Source organism: Schistosoma haematobium, chromosome 3, assembly GCF_000699445.3.
Source record: "Schistosoma haematobium chromosome 3, whole genome shotgun sequence".
In the NCBI taxonomy this organism is placed as follows: domain Eukaryota; kingdom Metazoa; phylum Platyhelminthes; class Trematoda; order Strigeidida; family Schistosomatidae; genus Schistosoma; species Schistosoma haematobium.
In genome coordinates, this window is record NC_067198.1 from 6,170,245 (window position 1) to 6,188,000 (window position 17,756).

Genomic DNA, 17,756 nt, shown 5'->3' on the forward strand with positions numbered 1-17,756 from the left:
TCAAAGTTCCTAACGAAATATATATTTGGAACTAAACCTAAAGTAATATCACTGACGATACTAAAAAAGTCTTCATTCCTGAAATTATAGTTCAAAAGTGAAATATCTAGCAAAATAGTAGTTCAATGTATTAGAAAAGCTGTAGAGCGTACATTCTCTGTTCAACCTGCCATCAACGAGTTCACGAAATAAAGATAAATTCTTTAATTTCTTTGCCTTCATATATATATTTGGCATTTCAAACCCTCTTGTGAAGCTACTTGTATTGTGTGTACAACTAAATAAATGCATCATCATACCTCATGGTTGACCAAAGGACAAAAGAAAGTAATGAGAAACTCGATCTTGTCTCATTTAGTTATTAACAATCACCAAGTCGAAAAAAAAACATTTGACTTCTTAACTTATCGATAAGATCCCACTGAACTTACCTATGGTTCCACATTTCAATAAACCTAACTTCCAACTAAAGAAGATATTTCTACAGCCTCTTAATTGAATTAACTCATTATCATCTAAATGGTATTGAATTTCTACTCAATCGTTTAACCTATATATAATGAGAAACTATTTAATAAGAAATATTTCTTAATTCAACCTGTATTTTTAATGTCTCAATGGGAATAATTAAAATGATACTGTTGCACTATTGGTTCTTCATTCATGAAACAATTTGAAATAATAGTGATGTTAGTAAATCATTTTCAGAAAGGAGATTTTCTGTGGATATTGTAGCATTTTAATAGTTCAGTTCATGAGTCAATTGAAGCTAGACCACCATGGAAAATCTGGACGCACTGGACGGCCGTTTTGTCCCACTACAGGACTCCTCGGCAGTGCGCATCCACGATCCCACCCCACGAGGTTCGAACCCAGGATCTGTCAGGCTCGCACGAGAGCGCCTAACTTCTAGACCACTGAGCCTGCCGGTATCCAACGGTATTATCATCTAACTTCAACCAATCCACGAAATTGAGAGACACATCCACCATTGTCTTTAATGAGTTACTATCTCACAACAGACCCGACTGAACTCCATTGGTCACTGCTTCTCACTAGAAATCCACTAAAATATTTATCAAGAATAAATTACAGTAGTTGATATGAAGATTCACTTTAATTATGTATGATCTAGTTCTACTATTATGTAGATAAATAAACGTAAGTAAATGGGATAACATTCGTACCAGGGATATAATGATTGAAAGATGAATATCTTTTAACCGCTAATCCACCATTCCATTTAAATAATAATCTGAATATAATTATTGTCATAGAATGACACCAATTAAAGAACTGATGAAATTTCAGAGTAGCCTTGACATCTGTTTAGTACTGGTCACCTCTCTATTTCTCTCTCGCGTTTTTTTTTCAAATACTACTGCAAAAATATGATTTTCTTAATTTAGTTTTTTTTTCAATTACTGTTTATGATTTGCTAATTGCTATCTACCACCAGCATATATTTGTTGCTTTGATGGTACAATTTCTTGTTTTATTTTGTATAAAAATTCCTGACATAAAAGGGTCATTTAAATGATACATATATGTGTATGTGTTTCTATGTATCAATGTGACACAAGTGACACGATCTATTCAAGATCATTTTTCACATCATAAGTTTATTATTAATAATTATAGTTATTGTTACTATATACGGACATAATTTATATCATTTTGTCAATTTACCGTCACTACTACTAGTACTACTACTTATATTACTAATTCTGTGACCCTAGAATTTGTAAATGATAGTTTAGTATTGCTTTATTTTCATTGTGTATATTTATATCTTCATATGGTGTAAGTCAAAATGACTATTATAATAATTTATTGTTAGTTTATTCTCTCAAAACGAATATCAAATCAATAAAATGGTTCTTACAATGAATTATTATCATAAATTGATATCAACTATAGAATGATTGTGGATACAAGGTTTCAAATCTTACCGTTAGGGTAGTGTCAGCTCTCTCAATATTACAAATAAGTTTTGTTGACAAGTTTTAATTATCCATCCAGTGCTTCTAGGTTTTCAATGATGTTCTAACTTAGAATGGTCCATGATTACAGTGAAATTCGATAATCCCTACAACCTCATACTGACAATTAGATTAAATTGATGCGAAAAATATTAACCTAAATGCTGTCGTCTTCCTGTGGTTCTTTCTACTGATACTAACAGATATAACTAGTATATACAGAAATCTGAAGTGGAGTGCCTGCCAGTAAAGGAATGAGAAAACTGTAGTAAAGAGAACAGAAAGGGAAACATAGTAATTTTAATAACAACACAATTAAAAATTCATGGAGCCTGTTAAGTTCAACTGAAGGAAGATGTTCAAATAATGCACTTAATATATGGTTTTCATATTTTATGAAGGCAATCTGTAATTTCCCACTAAATAACAAATTGGTTTATCCCACCTTAATTCTCGTTCACTACATTCCTATCTCATCCTCTTTGTGTAGAACCTTTAACCTGTGATATAACAGATTGTTCACTTATGGGTTCGCACACTAAGTAAGGTATATGGTATTTGTAGAGATTTTTGGATTTTGTAATTTACATTGGGGAAATATCAGCTATTATATCCTAATCCTAACTCGTACTTATATTTTATAGTTTTAAATCACTAACTGACTGTAAATAAACATGCATTCAAAACTAGGAAACATTGGACAATTGTTTAATCCGAGTATAGAAATTGTCAACAGTGGCCATTTATGACATCACCACTGGTCGAACTTCGAAACTTCAGCTTTCACACTGATCGCCTAAACTTTAAACCATTGAATTGCTATTAAACTATTAACATTCACGGCCTCAGTCAATTTTTAATAATACACAGTCACAATTCACTGATATTTATAATATTTATCTCATGGGCAACATGATTCAACTCTATTAATTATGGTTTCTAGTGAGAAGCAGTGACCAATGGAGTTCAGTCGGGTCTGTTGTGAGATAGTAACTCATTAAAGACAATGGTGGATGTGTCTCTCAATTTCGTGAATTAGTTGAAGTTAGACAATAATACCGTTGGATGCCAGCAGGCTCAGTGGTCTAGAAGTTAGGCGCTCTCGTGCTCCAGTGCATCCAGATTTTCCATGATGGTCTAGCTTCAATTGACTCATGAATTCAACCATTAAAATACTGTAATATCCACAAAACCCCTCTCTGAATATATCAAATAATTAGATCTGTTTCTCAGTCACCTATTCATAAACAAAGTAGGGCTTAGGAAAGAATGTTTGTTACGTTGAATTTCCATATCACGACAACACGATGAGATGCTACTTTTAGTCATGAATCTCTTCAACCTACTTTCTTGGCACATGACAGTTTATCAAGGAATTATGAAGTATTCGAGACAACATAACTCAATTCGGTCATCACAATATACTAAACCAATCACGACTTCAAGGTAGCACCTAGAACCGGAACCTATTATTTATGTTATAAAAGATTGAGACAATGTAGTCAATATGAGTAAAGAATCAGATAAAGCATAATCAGACAAAGCTGTAAACGAACGTTTTAATCACATCCACCTGCCCTTTGATATGGTGAGCCAATCAGAAGTCTAATAAGAAAGTCAATCGATGGCAATCAGAAGTGACCTCAAGGACAAGTGCATTTCGTTGGCCAAGAAATGTGTCAATTTCCTAAGGATACAGTGGTATATATATGAATGAGTATTTGCGCATTTTCTTCGGTAGTCCTATATACTTTTTCGCTCACTCTTGTATTCTTGCTCAAGTACTCGGTTTTGGGGTTAGTGCGTAACACACCATATGTCAGTATCAGATTTTGGATACCACACGTCACAACACCGCTCGTAACCATTTTTCATGTTAGTGAAGTGCTTGATCACCCTCTCAGAATCGTATAATACCGTAGTCTTTAATTTTCTTTACAACACGGTTTAATTCTCCCCAGACAACTGAAAGCCGGGAAGTACAGAACAATTATTTCATCCTATTATAGGAATTCTTAGTAGTGTGTATTCATGACCCTGCCAGGAATCAAACCCTTCTGGTCCAGCTTTAAGCGTTTAACCTTCAGACCACTGATTTTACACCATTAGACGACATACATGTGTGGAAATGATAACTATTAGTCATGATGTTAATAATACCTATAATGGTTGGGTATAGGTAAGAGTTCAACAGTAAGTCAGAATCTGCCACCAGTTAATATCATGATGTGAAGAAATCTACGGTAGAAGTTTAATTTACTGATGAACCAATCAGATTCGAGTTACGGATTGTTTGAAAGTTGCATAGAATTCAAAATCAAATACATCCAACCAATATCTAATTATCAATATACTGGAAATTGATAAAAACTTGAAGAATGGACACCATGATTAATGAATTTTCGGAGGTGACTCAAAGATTTTCGACACTTAAAAAAGTTTACTACATAGTTACTCCAAACTCCCAACTAATACTCCTTACCCTAATCCGAAATTCCTATTAAAATGTCTAACTTTGACTTTAAATACCGGCATCTTTTGGGATTTTGTACAATAACTTGTTCATTTACGTCATCTGTATTTGAACTGGTTAAGAATTGGTTTTTCTTTTTCAAGACCATTTCGATAATAGGTGGAAGTCGTATACGAAGTAAACATCAATGAAATTTACTTGAATATTAATCTGTTTCTACTTAATATTTGTCTTATTGAATAGTTCTAAAATCTTATCAAAGGATGACATGACTTATCTTTCAAGTTAATCATGCTTGATGTATGCACGGATGACAGTCGACAACATTGATTGTACCGTAAGTAATCTGTCTAATAGACATGAAAACTAAAGTCACAAAAACTTTGTTTTATAAAATTTCAGGTCTATCAATTTTGTCTTTTTATCAAAATAGTCTTCATTTGTTGTATGCATAAAAGTTTTCAAGAGTCAGATTTATTCATATTTTATCAGTTGTTTTTAGGACTTTAGGAAATTCTGTTTATCAGCATTCATTCAAACAGTTGGTTGGTTAATAGAAAACATAAAACTATCTACTTTCCATTCTTTTATTAATATGGAAGATCAACTGTTTTTTCTGATCTTTCATAAACTTTAAAGTCTTTATGCCTGATTCATTTAAAAATGACTATTCTCTTCGTTTCCTTCATACCCGAGTACAGTCATCAGTACAAATTCACCCTCAGACATTAATTTGTTTCTTTAAGTTTTATTGTTCCCCAACTTACCTGGTTGATTTGGTAAGACTCAAAGGAACAAGTGTTCCAACCAATATATTTTGATTAGATCATCATGATATGCAAGCCCAGACTGCCACGTCAAGGCACCACTTATAGTCGAGAGGACTTTAACACTACTGATTAAACTTAAGTAGCCGAAACAGAATTCAAAGGAATTAACTAACCTTTAAATACATATGGCTTTCAAACATCAACTTTATCAGTGGTAGTGTAAATAACACTTCACACTTGTGGTATAGCTGAAAACCGTATACATTAACATGTACTTCCTTCATGGGTTATATTGAAATAAAAGTAGCAATATGCAATTAAAACGATCACTGATGTGAAACAAAAAGACTTAAAAAGATTAAAAATTCAATGGTGTTTTATTTGTTGGAATTTTTCTTTTGCAAAATGAATTCTTATGATTGAATAAACAGCTGATAATTAGTTGGCGGTATTATTGATTTTCATGTATACACATATATTTGCACATTACATGTTCATAGTGTGATAGACTGACATAGATATGTAAACAGACACTAACACATGATAATGCATAGACATGTACATGCACTCAACCCTATGAAAACACGGAGAGATTATAATGTATGAACGAACCAATCAGATATAAGATAACAGGTCTCGGATTTTGGCGCGAAATTCCCTCATCCATTTGGATAAATAATGTTTCGGCATTTTGACTGATGTCAGTTCATGATGAAAACCCTAAATCTAATTTCTAACCCTAATCGTTAACTGTAAATCATAATTCTAATTCCTCATACTGGTTTGTAACCCTCGTTTAATCCTGGTTAGTAGGTGGATATTCTCAAGGTCACTTTAGCGTCTCTTAAAAGTAGTTCATAAATTACGGTCTCACCGAAAAATGCAAAAAAAATTTCCCATTAAACACAATTATGATTAACCTGTAATTAATAATGGTTATAAAGTTACTAATGCAAATTCTCTGTTTATAATTTCACAAATAAAAGAGAAATAATCTTCTCACACCTCAGATTTATTTACGAATACACATGATCTGTGATCTTAACACACTTTTCGTTATACACCATACATCTCATACGCATTAGAGCAAATACTTACTTTAAACATTATTAACATGATTGGATGACCTATTTAGTAGACAGTTGGTCGAAGAATTGTATACCTAATTATGTTTGATCATATTTTCTTGAAAATGCTTGAACTAGATTGCTGAGCGAAACGTTAGATTTATTTAAAATTTACAATTGATTGATCATTGGGTGTTGATCAATGTCATGTATGTCAAGCCTTCTTAGTGCAGATCGAATCCTATCGACCAAGTTGCAATGTGACCACTAGTCTAGGTGACTCGATATTACGTGCACTATGTTGATATAAGATGGTGGTTGGAGGTAGTCAACAGGAAACCCTGAACCCGGATTTCATGCTACTTAGCACTCGTCAGCAAGCTGTACTTGTAATCTTGAGGGTACTGGTGCTCACTCAACTTAGTCGATAACATTCGATCTAAACTAAGAAGGACTTGAAACACATGATATTGATCGCCACCCAGTTATCAATCAATTGTGATTACAACTCAGTCCTACAGGAAGTCGGTCGCGGCGCGGACAGCCCAGTGGTAACGTCTCTAACTGTGAAGCTGGGTGACACAGGATCGGATCCGTCAGGGAGCACCAGTTCTTTCAAGATTACAGGTACACCTTACTGACGAGTGCCATGTAGCACCAAACCCAGGTTCAGGGTTTCCTGTTGACTACCTCCAACCACCGCCTTATTTAAAATTCAATCGCTCAGATTTGACGAATTGATTCTTTCTCTTTAAATTGGTGTCCAAATACTATGGAACTATTCATTCAAATTTAGACGAAAGTTCTTATATAATAAATTAATCAGTAGATAAAGTCATCTTGAAAAGTTGTGTCAATGGATTTTGACTTTGATGTTGTAAAGAAAAACACATTCTTCTATTGAATTATTGGGATTGATTATCTGTATGAGCTAGAGTGAGAATAAATAAAGAAATGATACGATACAGTTGAATTAGTCAAGATTAAGGTAGTAATACTTGAGGTTTTGCATGGAATTAAAAATAAAACGATTCTAACTATCATGAACTTAGTAAATGAAGTTACGACCTAATGTTTTATTCAAACGACTTACAACTAACTGAATGCTCAAGTTTTGAACCCTATTCTACCTACTATGTTTAACTCTTCTGTAGAGTAATTACTGCCTTAAAGCTGAGTATGTGGCAAATCATTTGTATAAAGATGCACATCATATATGCAACTTTGTAGGGGCCTAGAGTTGGCAGGAATCTGTTGTGCTATCATAGAATGGAAATGACAGTGCGTAGAACTCAAAAATATATGATATGATTACTCGTTTTGATGCAAATTATATTCATAATTGGTTCCTCCGTTTGTTCACAGTAAATACTTAAACAGATCACGTGATTCGGATTGATTGGCCCTTGAGTCGTTACCAATGTCATATATATCAAGTCCCTCTTAGTATTATTCAAACTGCATCGATCAGGTTGCAGTATGACCACTAGTACAAGTGATTCAACATCGTGTGCACTATGTTAAGATTTTAATTGGTTGGAAGCAGTCGGCAGGAAACTCTGAACATAGGTTTGATGCCTACTGGCACTCGTCAATGGGTTATGTCTCCAGTCTTAGGAGAAGCGAGGCTACCCGTGAAATTTGAATTTTTGTCACACAGCTTCACAGTGTGAGAAGTTTGGTAGAAAGAATTCAGCCAGAACTAAGAATTCGACAACTATAGCATTGATCAATACTGAGTGATAAATTAACGTAAACATTTAAATCCTGCAGGAGATCCGTCGTGGACAAGACAGCTCAATGTAACGTTTCAGATAATGAAACCGAAATCTTTTTGCCATTCACATTAATGAGTTTCTGTCATAAAATTTCTTTGATTTCGCGATTAAAAAACACACTAAAAACTGTGAAATAAATTTGTAAACTACATGGAACTCTCTGTATACACATAAATTTCGTTAACATTTGGCATGAAAGATTATTGGCTAATAAATGATATTTGAACAGTCGCTAATCTCGTCCATGATCCCTGATTTAGCATAGTTTTACTAAACAAACCAATCAAAAGTATTAACCCTAAGCTTTTTAAAAAGCATGTGTATATAGGGAATAAGAACTTGGAGATATATGTAAGTTGAAAGACACCTTTCTGTCTAAAACTAGAATTCAACGGGGATTAACCTAACGATGCCCTAGATGAAAAATTCGTAAGAACATTTTAAATGACTCTAAAACCATCAAACTGTATTTCTTTTGATATACAGTGGCCTAGAGTTTAAGAGTTCATGTGTGAGAAGGGAGTTTCTGGGCTGTATTCTGGGGGGAAAGCAATTTCAAAGAGCCTAATACTAGGATGGAACGGTATTTCAGTGCTTACAGGTCTTTATTGGTGGCCTAGTTAAAATCAGTTCTTGCTTTAAACTATGATAATTAAAAACGTTCAAAGATGAGTCTTTAAATTAAGTTTTCTGTTCACTAAAATTATGGCCACTAAGTATTATTGACCCTAAGTTAAATATTTTCATACCGAATTTCGCCATATTCGTAGAATAATAAAAATTTTCCATGTCAATTATCAGTGTGAAAACTACATAGTTTATTGTTTTCGTGCTCTGTTCTTGAATGTAACCATTCTCAGTTCTTATATAACACATTTTTAGGAATTGTGCTAAATTCTCACCAGTTCAATACATTCGTTGAAGGGAAACAAAATTATGATAGTTTTTCATTGAACTCCTGAACAGGTTTAAGTTAGACCCCAATTGAAAACCTAGAAGCATTGGATGGTCGTTTTATCTTAGTATGAAATTCCTTGGCAGTGTTGATTAACGACCTCGTACTCGTGAATCGAACCCATGACCTTCGGTTTTGCGCGCAGAACTTCATATATGTTTATCTACTCAATTTATCCTATGGATCCAGTTAGAAAAGTCATACGATTCATGAAGCATGCCATCGTACTGACTAACACCATCTGGCTTGTCTGAATAAAGAAAAGTTAAAGTTGATTAAGTATTCTATCCTCATTTACTTGATTTACTAAAGGAGTGAAGTTGAATTGAACAAAGGTATTCAAGTTATTCAGTGTATTCTATCGAATCTTCCGTAGGATTAACATTTCTTTCAAGTGGTTTTGAAGTTACCGGAATCCATGCTCATATATCTAAACTTGTAACTCAAGACAAGTCCATCCAGTTGCTCTCTCTAACTTGTCCCTAGACACACCAGAATGGATTAAAAAGGAATTTCGATTCCCATAATTTTTCTAAAACCAAGTTTCCAAAAAATCTGCCAAAAACTTTCTTAGATTTTATCCTTGTGTTTCTATACAATTTGAATAATGGTCTCTGAATTCTTATGTAACTATTTTAAAATTAACTTATCAACAAGATACTTTGTTGTTACATAAATAACAATACCACTTGATTGATATTAGTTTCATAATTGTTGTTAAGATCATATATTTTGCATCGGCGGATTTTTGGAGATTGTAGAATTTGCATAGTGTAAATCACAATCTAATCTGAGTAAGACCGTCATTGAAAACTTGGAAACACTGGATAACCGTTTCACTCTGGTATAGGACATTTCGACAGTGCCCATCCACAACCTAACTACAGAAGATCGAGCTTAAGACCTCCGATCTTGCACATGAGCTCTTAACCACTGAATCACTGAGCCGGAATCCAGTGTTGCCGATGTCGAACTGCAATCAATTCACGATATTATGCTACCATCTCCATTACCTGTGATGGATAACTGTTTCATGCTTCTCACCAGTCGATTTCAACCTGATGTATTAGTCCGTGATCCAAACTATTATTAAACATACATACTGGTCATATTGGAAAACTAATCAATTCACCTCAAAAATGTAAGTCTTCAACTGAATCACTGGCGGCAAATTTAAATCTTTCAGATGTATTTTGTTCTCTTTAATAGATCGAGCCAAAGTTGTTGAAACATTGAACTCACCTTCTGATGAAAATAATGAATGGTCTCATATGAATCCAGCAATGTCTTACGATGAGAAACAGAATGTTCCAAAACATGCTGCTCGTAGTTCTTTGTATAAAGTAAATGAAAATAAGAATACTTCTGGAATTCCATTTACAAATGACAATAACAGACGAGGTAATCTGTTTTATGTGAAGAGGTATCATTTTGAATTAAATATTCAAACATTGATGGCTTATTATTAGTGTACTTCAAGGTACTTTAGGATATATTAACGTGGTCCATTAATACTGATTGATTACTGAATAGTGACTAGTATGTGCTAAACAGATTGTTATCAATCAGGCTGTGATCTGGAAACTAGTTTTATGGTGTGTGTTACTGACGTCAACAGATATAAATAGTATGTATCGTCAATCGAAAGTGAAATGCCTGGTGGCAGAAGGTTAAGAAGATTGAAGGAAAAAGAACGAGAACAGAGAATAGTTGGTGTGGAAACGAAAGAACAATGAAATCTGAGACGATTGATTGACATTTTGCAGAAGAAACAGTCAAGCTTGAGACAGTTGACTGACACTTTGCAAATGAAGAATTTACTATATGGTTCTCAGATTTTACAAAAAAATTCTGTAATTTTGACACCAGATTTCGGTTAGTACTATGAACTAGGCTAACTTAAAATTTGATTACTACTCACGAGTTCAGTCATGTTATGATATGCTTAATGATAGTTCCTTGGATTCTAAAGGAAGATTAACCGGCTCTGGATCCTATAGATGATATCTATTCCCTTAATGTTGCAGACACACGTTGCTGACGAGTTCAGGATAACTAAAAATATAATTCCAGTATCTTACTGCTGACCATATAAGTGACTAAACTGACATTTGTGAAGCAAATGATTCCTACTAAATAACCTCATATTAACGTGATTCTCCTGTGAGTAGTCCGATTCCGTATCTGTATTGTTATAACTGAACATGAATAATGAGTCACAAATAAGAAAAATACAGTTATCTAAAGCTTCCTAGTTTTAGCGGTTTTTTACAAGATTATTTCACCATAAAACCCATCTTCAAAACTGCTTTTCCTTCTTGACTTCCATTATAAACCATCTTAAGATTAAACATCAGATGTATTACACATTATGAAAAGATAAATTTTTATTAGAAAAAAATTAAATTACGTTCTATGAGATAAGTAGCCTAGTCATGAAACTCTCATTATGTTACTTAGCAAAATTATCGCTATAAATTTTAGATAGAAATCAGATTTAATAATTTCATCATAAGTGACACTAACAGCTTATTCTATCAGTTATGAATTTAATAGAACGAAATGGCCATCCAGTGTTTCTGGGTTTTCAATGAATGTTCGAAAGTTAACCATACTCATTATAATAAAAAGAATAGAAGCACAAAGAGTATTAATAAACATAGTTAAAATCGATGTTTATATCAATGTTGGGAAATAGTAACGTATAATAGGATAGGTGTTATAGCTAATAGTAATCATAATCAAGATAAGGAAGTAAAATCGAACACTTGACGTTGTGTAAGGAAACTGATTGAGCAATACAGGAGCTTATTTTCAATGCCAACTTAATTCTTCAGTCGAGTCTTCCTGAGATCTCATTTTCCGTGAGCAGAACTTGGGTAAGGAGAGATTTTTCACAGACAGTTGGTCGTTTGAAATTGTAACTATATTAAAGATCATTTTGGCAAAGGATCTTTTAAATGTTCTAACTAAAGATCATTTTCTGCTGTTCGCTTTTTTTCATCATTTATTAATGCTGACATAATGTTGTTTTCTAGGGGTGCAGTGAAAAATATTTATTGAAATTTTAGCTACTTATAAGTTAATTAAGTAGGTAGAACATTTACGAATTTTCACATTACCATCAAATTTCACGACTAATTTCTTTATCAATTTCCTACTTTCTTACTGTTTCTATGCAATTAAAAGTTGACAATACTCATATTCCATATGAACCACCAACATATTGTCGAGCACATATTACATCTGAAAATATGGATATGGAATGTCAATATAAAGAGGGTCATTTAGACAGGAATTATATACACACCAGTTGGAATTGTTTTGTCAATACTTCACAAGTAGGTTAATATTATATATATATATATATATATATATATATATATATATATACGTTTGTGACAGCTGTTGATTAGGAAAATAGTTTTAATAATACACTTCATGGTGTAACATATTTGCTAATAAATGAACAGAGTAAAATGGTTTAATAGCTAATTGCTGACAACAAAATGTTAAGCTAATGTAATATGAATTCACTTGCCATTGTTTACTTGAATTTTCCCATCGATGTTTAGGATTGAAGTTGATCAATCTCTTATTGGCATATGTGCATACTGTGCGTATTGCCTCGATATTGCCTTAATTCACAAGCATTATGAGCATTATAGTCGCTAGCAGTGGAATCCAGGACGCGCGTTTCGTCCTGAATGTAGATAATGTTGCAATAAGAGGTTAATTTTTATCCACAAAATACTCTTGACAGTGCTCTGAACCAGATCAATTATATTCAGATTCAGTCTAGATCAAGACTAGGTGTTTCTTGTAAATTAGCTTTCACACTACGTCATACTCACTGTATGAGTGACTAAAAGATATTTTTAGTAATTTTAAATAGTTTAGGAAGTATGTACAGACAATTTTTACTTAATTTTCAATAAGATACATGATATAGTTCACTGCGCATTGAATTTCACTCAAAAATCCTGTAGGCGCTATCTTAGATCTGATTCTTTCAATCAATCTCTTCAGCATAGTTAGGACAACCAATAACAGGTATAATAGCTGTCCAGTATAACACTTCAGTGGATAACATGTTCAAGTTTGGATCAAATGTCACTTGATTTGAGTTCCAGTGTAAGCATTGACACTATAATGCAGATATATCCAGATGACAAATCTTATATAGAATTAGACATACGTCCTGAATTCTATTGTTATTCACACAACACATATAATAAAATGTATGATGTAAAGCTATATGGAGAAGTCTCACTCATGATGAACATATAACATTTGAGACTGAACAAATGAGATCCTCAACACTAACAAAGAGATATTACAAAGCTTAACTAATATTCAACATCGTCACTTGCAGTTAACTCTTAAATTTCTCATATAAATATATCTCTACTCTCATTTAAACCCAGGATCTTCCACTTTCATTTCGAATTCCATTTGTTTGTCAATAAAATTTAATCCTCGTCATTTTTTTTACAGTATGCTGTTTATTACTAATTTTGTAAAGCAGCATAAATGTTACTGAGTTTTTTTTATTCTTTTCTTGTGATACATTTGGACAGATTCAATACTTGCCCATACCGGAAGCAAAAATGGAACAAATATCTGAAAAGTAAGTTCATAATGAGTATATGTCATGTTTGTCTAGTGTAAACCCAATACATGCAGTTAAAAGATAAATAAAATATAATTGAAGTTATAATTTAACATGCCCCCAAATGCCCTGGTACGGCTAAGAGTGGGGAGAATTAGCTCTTCCCGTCGAAATGCTCTCACATGACCACGCATATACAGCCACTGACAGGGAAGTCCTACTCACTGCCTTCTCGAGTCATTACTGTTGTTTACGAAATTAAGAGGGCGAAAAGTGAATGTCCGGTGCTTTAACCGAGTTGGTGAATATGGAGGATCCACCTAGAGGAGTTGGAGAACCCTGATTTCAATCCAGTGTTGCACATGGGCTGGCTCCAGAATCCTGAGGGAACAAATGGCGTATGATCCAATTATTGGTCACTGGCTACCATGAGACTGCATCTGCTGACGTTTCTCTATTGCTTTGTGGATCAGACCTTCTGGTCAAATGCTCGGGTTGTAGCCCCCTAAGAGAACCACCTGCTTCGGTCTGGGCACACGGGTAATATCACATGATCAAGCCAAAAAGTGGCTAGGAACGTGGGAGATTGTAATCAATAAACTGAACATAACTTAAAAACAGTTAATCGCATAATAATAATCTATAGATCAAAATGAAACTTATAATGGGAGGAATATAGATTTATACAATGTAAATACTGAACAGTTATACCATAAGAATACATAGATAATATTAGCCCATTAATAGTTCTCGGAAGTTACCAGTAATTAAGTGTTCACTAGGATATAACGCTTACTATGAATGTTCACATATATATTCAAACCCAATACCTTACTCTTATTTACTGTGGTGTGTGAACTAGAATGATAATGATTGGTTGTTTGTTTAGTCAGACTAGTAGATAGTCTAAGATGGTGGTTGGAGGTAGTCAATAGGAAACCCTGGACCCGGGTTTCGTGCTATATGGCACTCGTCAGGGAGCACCAGTTCCCTCAAGATTGCAGGTACACTTTACTGACGAGTGCCAAATAGCATGAAATCCGGGTTCAGGGTTTCCTGTTGACTACCTCCAACCACCATCTTATATCAACATAGTGCACGCAATATCGAGTCACCTAGACTAGTGGCCACATTGCAACTTGGTCGATAGGATTCGATCTGAACTAAGAAGGCTTGACATACATGACATTGATCACCACCCAATGATCAATCAATCGTAAATAGTAGATAATCTAATAGGTGACAAGATGAGTTATATATTCTTCTATCCTATTTATTATTGTGATTGTTGTCGGGTTGTGGTGTAGAAATATATTTAAGTTCTAGTCAGGCTAATCACGTGTTCTTGTATTGAAGTCCTGTAGAATAGACACCAGCAGAGAGTCTAATGTAGATATTTGTCTAAGGCAACTTAGCGTCCCATTTATGTAAATGATGAAACCCGAGTGTTATAACATAATATACTTTGCAATACTCCTTTTTTATAATAATAATAATAATAATAATAATATCCGATTCATCCATCAATCCTTCTTTCTATTTATTTCTCTCTTTATTTTTAGAGCTCATCAAAAAATACACCGTGGTCTACGTGAAGCATGTTTAGCTATAGGGATTGTATTTTCAACAATATGTTTATTTTGTATTGAATTATTACGTGTGATTACATTGACTTTATTCAAACCATTTTTACAATATTTACGTTTTTTATTACATATTATTATTAATTGTTTTTGTGATATCAATTATATATGTAGTGCACATTGGGAAAGGTTTATTTATCCAATCATTAGTTCATGGGCTACATATTCACAAGATGTAATTGTTCCTATAATACGTGAATTTCGTCCAATTCAAATTAATATACAATCAAAACCAATAGCAAATCATACGATACAACAATGTTAATTGAATAATAATAATAATAATAATAATAATAATAATAATGTGAACAATAACTGAAATAGGTTTTCCCGCCCCCCCCTCATTTTTCTCTCTTTTTAGTTAGCTTTACTTTTTCCCTAGCAACAAAAAAAAAGTTTTTTTAATGAAAAAAAAACAACATAAAAATCTAATATTTCATATTTTTTAAAAATTAGTTTGAAGTTTGATATATTGATTTAATTTTTTTATTTGAAAAGGAGGGGGGAAGAATTGTGAGAAGTGAATTTCTTTTGTTTTTCTTTTTTTGAAAAAGATTTTATTATCAGGAAGGGAGGGGGTTTTTATAAATTTTAATAGTTGAATTCATGAGTTGATTAAAGCTAGATCAGCATTGAAAAACTGGAATTATTGGATGGACTTTAACTGACTCATGAATTTAACTATTAAATTATTGCGATCTACATAAAACCCTCCTTCCTGATAATAATCATCATGTACTCACTAGTGACTGGCTTCAAGAGTCATTTCCTGTAGTTCTAGTGAGAAGCAGTGACCAGTGGAGTTCAACTGGGTCTGTTGTCAGGCAGTAACTCACTGAAGACAGTGATAGACGGTGGCACAATATCATAGATTGGTTGAAGTTAGACATTAACACCATTGGATGCCAACTCAATGGTCCAGAGGTTAAGCGTTCGCACGCGAGACCAATAAGTCCTGGGTTCGAATCCCGCGTGTGTGATCGTAGATGCGCTGCTGAGGAGTCCCAGACTAGGACGAAACGGCCATCCAGTGCTTCCAGATTTTCTAAGGTGGTTTAGCTTTAGTGGACTCATGAATTCAACTATGAAATTACTATAATATCCACAAAACCCCTTCTGATTATAAAAAGTTGTGTTCCACTGTATCGTCCAGTTACGACATACACTTCGCATGGTAGGCTATGTAAATGAGAAAACTAAAGTGAGTAATAGGAAAGTTTAATTGTCAAATTGAATTATGACGTTACAAAAATCACAAGTATATTTACCGTTATCTTTCAAACTCAAACAACGACTTGTAGACTGTAACCATGAAGTGATGCATAATAGATCTCCTCTAATAGCTTAATCCTGAGGTTGTATATGAGTACAGCTATATGATATATCTATGCTCATCCAGTCTACATCTCAGTCTGTTCAGTAAATACATGAACTGAATTCATAAAACATTAATGTTACAAAATATTTGTATATATCAATTAATTCCCAGTTTTTTTGTTGGTCGTTATAAAACATTTTTGAAATCCCTTAAAAGTCAAGCTATACATAGTCCTTTCATGTCTTATTGCCTTCCTATTGTGTTAGATGAATTTGGATTTTGTAATCAAAAAGAAGTAATAAAGATCGGAAACGAATATATTTAGTCAGAATAAGAAGGTAAAAAGAACAGATTAGACAGAAATGTAGAAAAAACTAACCAACTGATTTCCATAGTTTCCTTTATAAAGAATAATAGGCGAGTGAAAACAGAACACTGAAGCAAGATAATTGCTCCTTTAAGTATAAAGTAATCTCATAGCTAATGATGTCCTATTCAAAATCTCAGGATTTTCCAGTAATTATGTTTCGTAATTTAAATTGATCTGTTAAGCTTCTCACTCCACATACAACCTTAGCGACGGTTGAAACTAGGATCTTCAGGTCTCACTGTAAACGCTTAACCTTTAAACGGCTCAGTGAATAATCAATTGTTAACATTAATAACTCCAGTTAATTCACAATATTGCACAACCACCTTATATTGTTTTCGTTAAGTAAATATTTTATATCTAACACGGTTAAAGTTTATTAGTCAAAGCTTTTTACTAGAACTCAGGAAATCACCTCTCACTAAGAAGTACATGATAATCATCAGTGTAAGGGATACTATGGAAACTGTTGTTCACGTAAAACATTAGTTCTGTTGTAAAATTAATTTTTCTGAATTGTACTCTTTATTAATAGTACATAGTTTTAGCTTCCACTTAGGGTCGCTCCTAGAGTTCAAACCCGTGGTTGAAAGATTAAGCATTCTCTATGAGGCCTGAAGAACTTAGGTTCAATCCTTTTTTAAGATCATGCATGAACAGTGCTATGAGCTCCATACTAGAAGAAAATGGCTGTTCGGTATTTTCTGGTTTTCAGTGACTATCTAAATGCAATTAGGTTTTGGTGTAAACTATAAAATTCAACAATCTATGAAAAACCCTTAAACACA

General features: G+C 33.4%; 1 protein-coding gene across 1 annotated transcript in view; it reads left to right on the plus strand.

Moving 5' to 3' along the window:
* Positions 1-15,856, plus strand: part of SUZ12_1 (Polycomb protein suz12) — a gene marked incomplete at its 5' end in the record, with an annotated part of 59,280 nt that extends 43,424 nt beyond the window's left edge. Inside the window, 4 exons of the mRNA XM_051212868.1 lie at positions 10,235-10,426; positions 12,215-12,366; positions 13,606-13,655; positions 15,200-15,856. The remainder of the gene's footprint in view (positions 1-10,234; positions 10,427-12,214; positions 12,367-13,605; positions 13,656-15,199) is intronic.
* Positions 15,857-17,756: the final 1,900 nt, after the last annotated feature.